This window comes from Sciurus vulgaris (assembly GCF_902686455.1).
Source record: "Sciurus vulgaris genome assembly, chromosome: X".
Classification (NCBI taxonomy): Eukaryota; Metazoa; Chordata; class Mammalia; order Rodentia; family Sciuridae; genus Sciurus; species Sciurus vulgaris.
In genome coordinates, this window is record NC_136471.1 from 26,522,057 (window position 1) to 26,531,030 (window position 8,974).

The following is an 8,974-nucleotide window of genomic DNA, read 5'->3' on the forward strand; positions in this document are numbered from 1 at the left end:
CAACCTGAGCTAGTATGATGAGGAACTTCCTGCCATTTTAAACCTATCAATAAAATGACTTTGAAATGACAATGTGCTTTTCATTTTTTGTTTCTGTTTTTTTTCTGGCTTTTCTGCTAATAAAATCTACCGCCTTTACGCCATGTACAAACAGAGAAACAACATGTATTCCATTTGTTTACAATAAAAAAAAATCTACCTTATTTACTCAGTTCATCAGGGCAACTTTTTATTTTATAGATGGGATGCTGCCTAATTCATGAATAACTTATAAAAGCCAATTATTTGTTCAAACTCAATTTATTAAAATTTTGAATTCTATTCAAGAAAAAAGGAAAGACATATATTAGAGAAAATAAAAATCACATAAATACACATGATGGATTTGGTGAAAATCATAAAATTTTATACTATTTTTCAGATGTTATACAAGAATAGTCCCATCTTTGCAATGATGGTACAATCCTATGGACTGTAAAATTAAATTAAATACCTTTCTTCTTCTGCAAATATTATATGACTTCAAGTCATAAAAACAGAATATATGTGTTGGCAAATATTGGGGAGTTTTTTAATCATCAAACTGGAATTCTTTGAATCAATAACTTTGCAACACAAGATTTACAATCACTTCCAAAGAAAGCTAGAAATCGAACAGTGGTGCAGTGTTGTAAAGAAGACACTGTTGTAAGGATGCATGTGAAGGATTGCAGTCCTAGAAACCTTCCATAAACAAAGACTGCTGGCTACTTAGACTGCAATTAAAAGGTCACTCATCCAATCAACAACAACAGTTGACCACTAAATTTGTAGGTCTGACACTCTGCAATATTTTCTATCACATAACTAATGTCAACAATCTGGAAAACTGCCTAGTGCAGTAGCCTCAGCTCTGTTACTTTTTTACCTAGCCTTACAATCATCTATAGTACCACATGTTGGACCAACAGTAAAATGTAATGGTATTTCTGAGATTCTGATCCAATAAACTAAGCAAATATCTTATGGCTGCAGTTGAGAACAGTGTTGCTTCTTTTGAAAGATGAAATAGTTCTAATTTCTAAATAACAATAAGTGAAGTTTATTCTATCCATATTATAAAATTAAAATGTCTACTGTATAATATGTATAAAATAAAAATTTGAAGGAAATATCAGCCATCTATAATCCTATCATCTATAGGTAAGTTGTTCAACCAGTAGTGTGTATTTCCTGCCAGGCATTTATTCATGTAATATATGGCATAATAATAAAGATGAGTAAGACAACAATTGACACTGTTTATGTGAACCCTAAGTATACCCTGACTCAACTTTAACAACTTTAAATGAATTATATCTTTAAAACCTCGAACAATCTAAAGTGTAGTTATAGTAATCTCTGTTTCACATAGTAAAAGAAGTTTAAAACAGGAAAATAAATTTTCCAAGTTTCATCCATGTTGTATAATACTTCAGAACTTCATTCTTTTTGTTGTTTTTACTTGATTTTCCATTTTTTCTTGTGCTAAACTACATAAGATAAAATTTCATATCTCATCCATTTTAGAGTGTAAAATTTATTCACATTTTGGATACTCAGCATACTGTGCTATCAGCACCACTCTCTAGTTTTGAAATATTTTCATCAACTATGATATTGTTATAAAATTAGAAATATATATTTTGGACTATTTTCCCAGTTCCTTTCACATAAGTCCTAAAGCTTTATAATTTCCCAAGTGACAGAGGTGGTGGGACCTACTTTTTTTCTAGTATTTTGTCTTTAACCCCACCCAGTTCCTTACACAGCTCCTAAATGCCTTGGAATATCCTGAGTGGTAAAAGTATCTTTTGTTCCAATGAGGCAACTCTTGGTGGGTTCCTTTACTGGTTACTGTAAAGACCAAGACATAATTAGAAGTTTGAAATGACCAGTTCTTCCCTCCTCCCATCCTCCGGGGAATGGAAGAATAGCTGTAGACTGAGTAAATAAGCATGCATGCAGAACAGAAGCTCTCTTTGGGACATATTCAAAACTCACCCTAAGTACTTCATCTAACCGTCCACATGTATTCTTTGTGAAATCCTTTATAATAAGACATTTAGCATAAGTAAGTGATTCACTGAAGTTTGTGAGCCCTTCTATCAAGTAGTGAAACCTGAAGAGGAGATTGTGGAAACCTCTGATGTATAGCTGGTTGGTCAGAATCACAAGTAATAATCTGGACATATGACTAGCACCTTAAGTCAGGGACAGTCTTATGGGACTGAAACCTTAAATTGTGGGTCTGCACTAACTTCAGGTGTATAGCATCAGAATCGAATTGAATTATAAAATTATCAAATATCCAGCTGGTGTCCGAGAATTGACTGATATGGAAAAATTCACACATTTCTGGTGATAGATGTGAAGGTGTTCTGAATGTTCATAATTATGATTGCTATCCACATGGAGCAGCTCTTTTATCTATATATAATGTACTTCACCTTAAAACAATTTTATTTAAAGTTTATTGTTTAGTATAGACACATCAGCTTAATTTTGGCTACTACCTGCATGGGACATCTTTTTCTGTCCTCTTTTTCATATTCTTTGTGTATTTTAAGATAAATTAAGCCTCTTAGGTGTTATACATAGTTATATTACTATTTTTTTGGTACTGGGGATTCACCCCAGGGGCACTTAAACACTGAGCTACATCCCAACTCTTTTTCATATTTTATTTAGAGACAGGGTATCACTGAGTTGCTGAGGGCCTCCCTAAGTTTCTGAGGCTAGCTTTGAAATCACGATCCTCCTATCTCAGCCTCCTGCACCACTGGGATTACAGGCCTGAGCCACAGTGCTCAGCTGTTTGTACTTTTAATTTACTCTTTCAAATGTTGCCTTTTAATCAAATATTTTAATTCCATTACATGTGAAGTTATTACTTATATGGAAAGACTTATTTCTCTCACTTTGCATTTTTTTTCTACTTAACATGACTTTTAGTTCCTCAATTCATCCATTATTGTTTTATTTTTGTTTGTTACTTTGTATTGTACTGGTTTGATTTTCTTCCCATTTCTTTTTCTCTATATATTTTGTTTTTTTATTAGTTATGCTCTCGATGGTTAAAAATTATATCTTATATATATAACAAACTAGTTAGTATTAATACAAAATTACTTTCAAAAGTATATAGACCTCTGTTCTATAGCTCTATCTTTCCCACTTTGCATAATTATTGTCACAATTTACTTATTTATAAAATGTTTTTTCATTAATACAGATTTATAGCTATTATTTAATACATTATCTTTAAAATGATAAATTGGAATAAAAGTACCATATCAAAAATACAATATCAAATTTTTTTTTAGGCAAATACGCTATTTATTTATCTGAATAAATTTGTAGTGGTGCTTAAGTTTCTTAAAACTCAGAATCTCCCCAGATTATCCTGTAATTCTTTCCATATGCTCCTTAAGACAGTGTTCTCCGAGTTCACTGTGTGCTGGGCCTACCTCCAGAGTTTCTTTTCATTTATTTATTTATTATTGTACACAAATGGGGTGCAAACAGTTTCTCTGGTTGTACATGAAGTAGAGGCATACCATTTGTGTAATCATACATGTACATAGGGTAATGGTGTTTGATTCATTCTGTTATTTTTCCTTCTCCCCACCATCCCACTCCTCTTTTTCCTCTATACAATCCATCCTTCCTCCATTCTTGCCTCCCTCCCACCCCCCATTATGTATCATCATCAGAGAGATCATTTGTTCTTTGGTTTTTTGAGATTGGCTTATCTCACTTAGCATGGTATTCTCCAACTTCATCCATTTGCCTGCAAATGCCATAATTTTATTCTTCTTTATGGCTGAGTAAGATTCCATTGTGTGTGTGTGTGTGTGTGTGTGTGTGTGTGTGTGTGTGCATCTCACAGTTTCTTTATCCATTCATCAATTGAAGGGCATCTAGGTTGGTTCCACAATCTAGCTATTGTGAATTGAGCAGCTATGAACATTGATGTGGCTCACTCACTGTAGTATGCTGATTTTAAGTCCTTTAGGTATAGGCAAAGGAGTGGGATAGCTGGGCCAAATGGTGGTTGAATTCCAAGTTTTCTAAGGAATCTCCACACTGCTTTCCAGAGTGGCTGCACGAATATGCAACTCCACCAGCAATGTATGAGTGTACCTTTTTCCCCACATCCTCGCCAACACCTATTGTTGTTTGTATTCTTGATAATTGCCATTCTAATTGAGGTGAGATGGAATCTTAGGGTAGTTTTGATTTGCATTTCTCTTATTACTAAAGATGTTGAATATTTTTTCATATGTTTGTTGACTGCTTGTAGATCTTCTTCTGTGAAGCGTCTGTTCATATCCTTAGCCCATTTGATGATTTGGTTATTTGTATTCTTGGTATAGAGTTTATGAGTTCTTTATAGATTCTGGAAATTAGTGCTCTATCTGAAGTGTGAGTGGCAAAGATTTTCTCCCACTCTGTAGGCTCTCTCTTCACATTGCTGATAGTTTCCTTTGCTGAGAGAAAGCTTTTTAGTTTGAATCTATCCCAGTTGTTGATTCTTGCTTTTATTTCCTGTGCTATGGGAGTCATGTTAAGGAAGTCTGATCCTAGTATGACCATGTTGAAGATTTGGACCTACTTTTTCTTCTGTTTGGTGCAGGGTCTCTGGTGTGATTCCAAGGTCCTTGATCCATTTTGAGTTGAGTTTTGTACAGGGTGAGAGATAGGGGTTTAGTTTCATTCTGCTGCATATGGATTTCCAGTTTTCCCAGCACCATTTGTTGAACAGGCTGTCTTTTCTCCATTGCATGTTTGTGGCACCTTTGTCTAGCATGAAATAACCGTATTTATGTGGGTTTGTCTCTGTGTCTTCTATTGTGTACCATTGGACTACAGGTCTGTTCAAATGCTGATACCCTGCTGTCTTTGTTACTACAGCTCTGTAGTATAGTTTAAGCTCTGGTATTTTGATGTCTCCTGCTTCATTCTTCTTGCTAAGGATTCCTTTGGCTATTCTGGACCTCTTATTTTTTCCAATGAATTTCATGATTGCTTTTTCTTTTTCTATGGAGAATGTCATTGGGATCTTAGTAAGAATTGCATTTACCTGCTTAAATCTGCATTTCATCCCTTCTAATGGGGTTTTCATTTCAGTTATTTTACTTTTCACCTCCAGATTTTTAGTTCATTTATAACTTTTATTTCCTTTATGGGGTTATTTGGTGAGACATCATTTTCTTGACTTCTTTGGTTCTATATCTATGGATTATGTTAGCTGTTTAAGCATATTTAAGACTTGCTTCAAAACCTTTGAAGGGACTGTCAAACATCTGGGTTTTCTTAAGGGATAGCTTTTCTAAATTTATTTTTGCAATATATAAACCATACTTCTTTTGTTTTGCTTTTAATGGATTTGGATTTTCAACTGAAAACCAAATATATTTAATCTAAAAACCAGATTCTTTTCATTTTCCAGTGGTTGTTGGTGCTATTTATTTTGAGTTTTTTTAAATTTATTTACTGTAAATATTCTAATGGCTGCATTCTTTGTCTTGTGTGGTAATTATTACATAATATGCAGTTTCATTAGTTTTATACTCTGCACTAAATTTGAAAGAAAATTATTTAAACACCTGAAGTCAAAATTAAACAGACAGGAAAAGAAAATGTCCTGTTCCTAATTTTTTTCAGATTGGCTCTGACCATGTATAACTCTGCCTTAATATTTACATTCTGTTTGTGTCCACTATATATCAGTAAGTGGTAAAAGCTTAAGGTTTTGTCAAGTTTTTTTTTTTTTTTTCTGAGTATATGTCTGGCCCTGGAGAGGTGAGTAGTTTTTGAGTTTCCATGGAACATGCAGGATGTTTTGCACACCCTTTTTCTCCACATTTCTCATTCTCTGAACTGTTCTGTTCTAGGCTTTTTGGTCTGTCTGCTATTTTACCTATTTTAAGAAGTAAAACCTTATTAAATTTCTGGATAACAAGTGGAAGTTGGTATGTCAGTCTGAGATAGCTAGAAACCTCAGAAACAGGGGAATTTAGAGTCACCTACAGGAATTTTTTGTGGTTTCCATCAGCTGTCCCTGGTAATGAAAGGATGTAGGAGGTAAGTTTCTACCAGCTTAGGGTAAAGCCTGAATCCCAAATCTCTGCCCAGATCCTTCTGTCAAAAGAAGCTAAAAATTTAAGAGGCAAAGTAAAGAAATAGCAACCACATCGCCCCTAAAATATAGGTATAATCACAGTGTGGCTAGTGGAATTGATTTTATTATTTTCTCCTTTTAAATATTCAAATTTATTTATTTATTTATTTATTTGTATTATAATAAAATGGCAAATTATATTAATTTACATAGATTTCTTAGTGAACTCATAAATTCCTAGTGATCTCACTTTTTTGTTTTAATACTTTTAAAACATATTCAAGCTATTTTAGATTTTTTCCGTGAATATATTTCAAATTGTCCTTAAAAATTAATATCTACTTGGATTTGAATGCTCTGATCATTGAAAAATAACTGCAGTACTGGTGTTGTTTAAAAAAAACCCTTGTTTAATTATATTCCATGCTTATGTAATAATGTCAAAATGAATTCCAATATTATATATGTATGTATGTAAGTACTTATCTGTCCATCTATATAATGAACTAATAATAATTGTTAAAAATCCTTGAATTCTTATTTAATGATCAAAATTAAACATAAGATTCATTATTAAATCCAAATTTTTCCTCCCACACTAAGTGATCTACTTTATCTTACTTCCTATTCTTTGTCATACAAAACAGTATATTTCTCTTCTCTCTCTCTCTCTCTCTCTCTATATATATATATGTATACATATATATACATATATATTCTTTTTTTCTGATATGCATAGTTTATTTTTATTTATTTATTTTTGTGATTAGTAGAGTACTACACTTATACATAGTAGTTAGGTTCATTTTGACAAAATTATACATGCAAAGAATTTGATTTCAATCCCCATTATCCCTTCTCTTCCTCCCTTCTTTCCTTGCCCTGTTTTCCCCTCCTGTACTTGATTGATCTTCCTTTCATTCATTCCTTCATTTATTTATATTGGGTTAGTACTTCCTACATCTACATAAAGGTGAAATTCCTTTGGTATATTTATAGATGCATATAACAAAGTTTTTTTTATATTTCCTCCCCTTTCCTGTCCTTCTCCCTCCCTCTCATTTTCCACCTTTGACTCCACTGAACTTCCCTATATATTTGTAATATGTGATTCCCCCACCACTACCTTCTTTCCCTTATTTTGCCCTGACTTACACATATAAGAGAAAACATTTGACCCTTAATTTTCCAAGTGTGACTTATTTCACTTAGCATAATGTTCTCCATTTCTATCCATTTACCAGGAAATGCCATTAGTTCATTTTTTTGTGTGTGGATGAATGAAACTCTATTGTGTATGCCACAGTTTTTATCAATGTATCATTCATCTATTGACAGGCATCTGAAGTTATTCCATAATTTGACTATTGTGAACTGTGCTGCTATAAACATTGAGCGTTTGTATCATTATAATATGCTGCTTTTACTTCTTTTGGATAAATACTAAGGAGTAGGATAGCTGGATCATATAGTAGTTCCATTCCTAGTTTTTTGAGGAATCTCCACATTTCTTTCCAGAGTGGTTGTAATATTTTGCAGTCTCACCAAAAATGTATGAGTGTAACTTTTTCCCCACATCCTCTCCAGCATTTATTTTTATTTGTGTTCTTGCTGATTGCTATTCTGATTAGTTTGAAATGAAATCTTAGTGTAGTTCTTATTTGCATTCCCCTGATTATTAGAGATGCTGAATACTTTTCCATATATTTGTTCATCATTTGTGTTTCTTCATTTGAAAAATGTATGCTTAGTTCCTTTGCCTGTTTATTTGGTTGGGTTAGTTGGTGTTTTTGTTTTGTGTGTGTTTGTATCTTTTTGGCATTGAGATTTTTGAATACTTTATAAATTCTGGATATTAATCCCCTGTCAGAGGAACAGCTAACAACATTATTTTCCATTTCTGGCTCTCTATTCAAAAGAAGCTTTTTAATTGATGGCATACACTTATTGATTCTTGGTTTTATTTCTCACATTTTAGGATCTTATTGAGGAAGCGAATGCCTGCCCCTATATGATGAAGTGTTGATCCTATGCTTTCTTCTAGTAGTTGCAAGGTTTCTGGTCTCATTCCTAAGTATTTAATCCATTTCAATTTGACTTTTGTACAAGGTGAGTTATAAGAAACTAATTTCATTCTTCTACATATGGATATCCGGTTTTCCCAGAACCACTTGTTAAAATGGCTATCTTTTCTCCAACATAAGTTTTGGCACTTTTTTCAAGTGTCAGATGGGTGTAAGTTTGTGGATTTCTTCTGTGTCTTCTATTCTATTCCATTGCACTTCATCTTAATTCTTATAACAATAACTGTTGCCTTTATTATTGTAGCTCTGTAGTATAAAGTCGTGTCTGTTGGTGATAAGTGTATGTTGAAATCACCCATTATTATTGTATTCAGGTCTATCTAAGATCTAATGTCAAGGAGTATTATTTTGTATGTAATTGGGTTCACTGACATTCAGGGCACATATATGTACTGCCATTATATCTTGTTAGATTGTTTCCTTTAACAGGATGTAATGAATTTCTATGTCTCTTCTGAAATTTTTTGTTCTGCTTAGTAAACTTTAACCATACCTGGAAGGATTATCCACTCTGGCAGAATTCTTCCCAGCCCTGGGGTGAACTTCTTTGTGGTTAGCTTTTATTGAACTGCTTTTCCTAATGATTCTGTGTCCATTAATATCAGCTTTCCTCTCTAATCACAGTTTTCCCCAATTAAATTTTTCTTTATTTTTTATTTTTTTATCCACTGGCCATGCTGCCCTCTCTGCCTGTGGTCCCCCTCCCCTCTGCTGCCACTGCTAGCAGCCATACTGTCATGTCTCT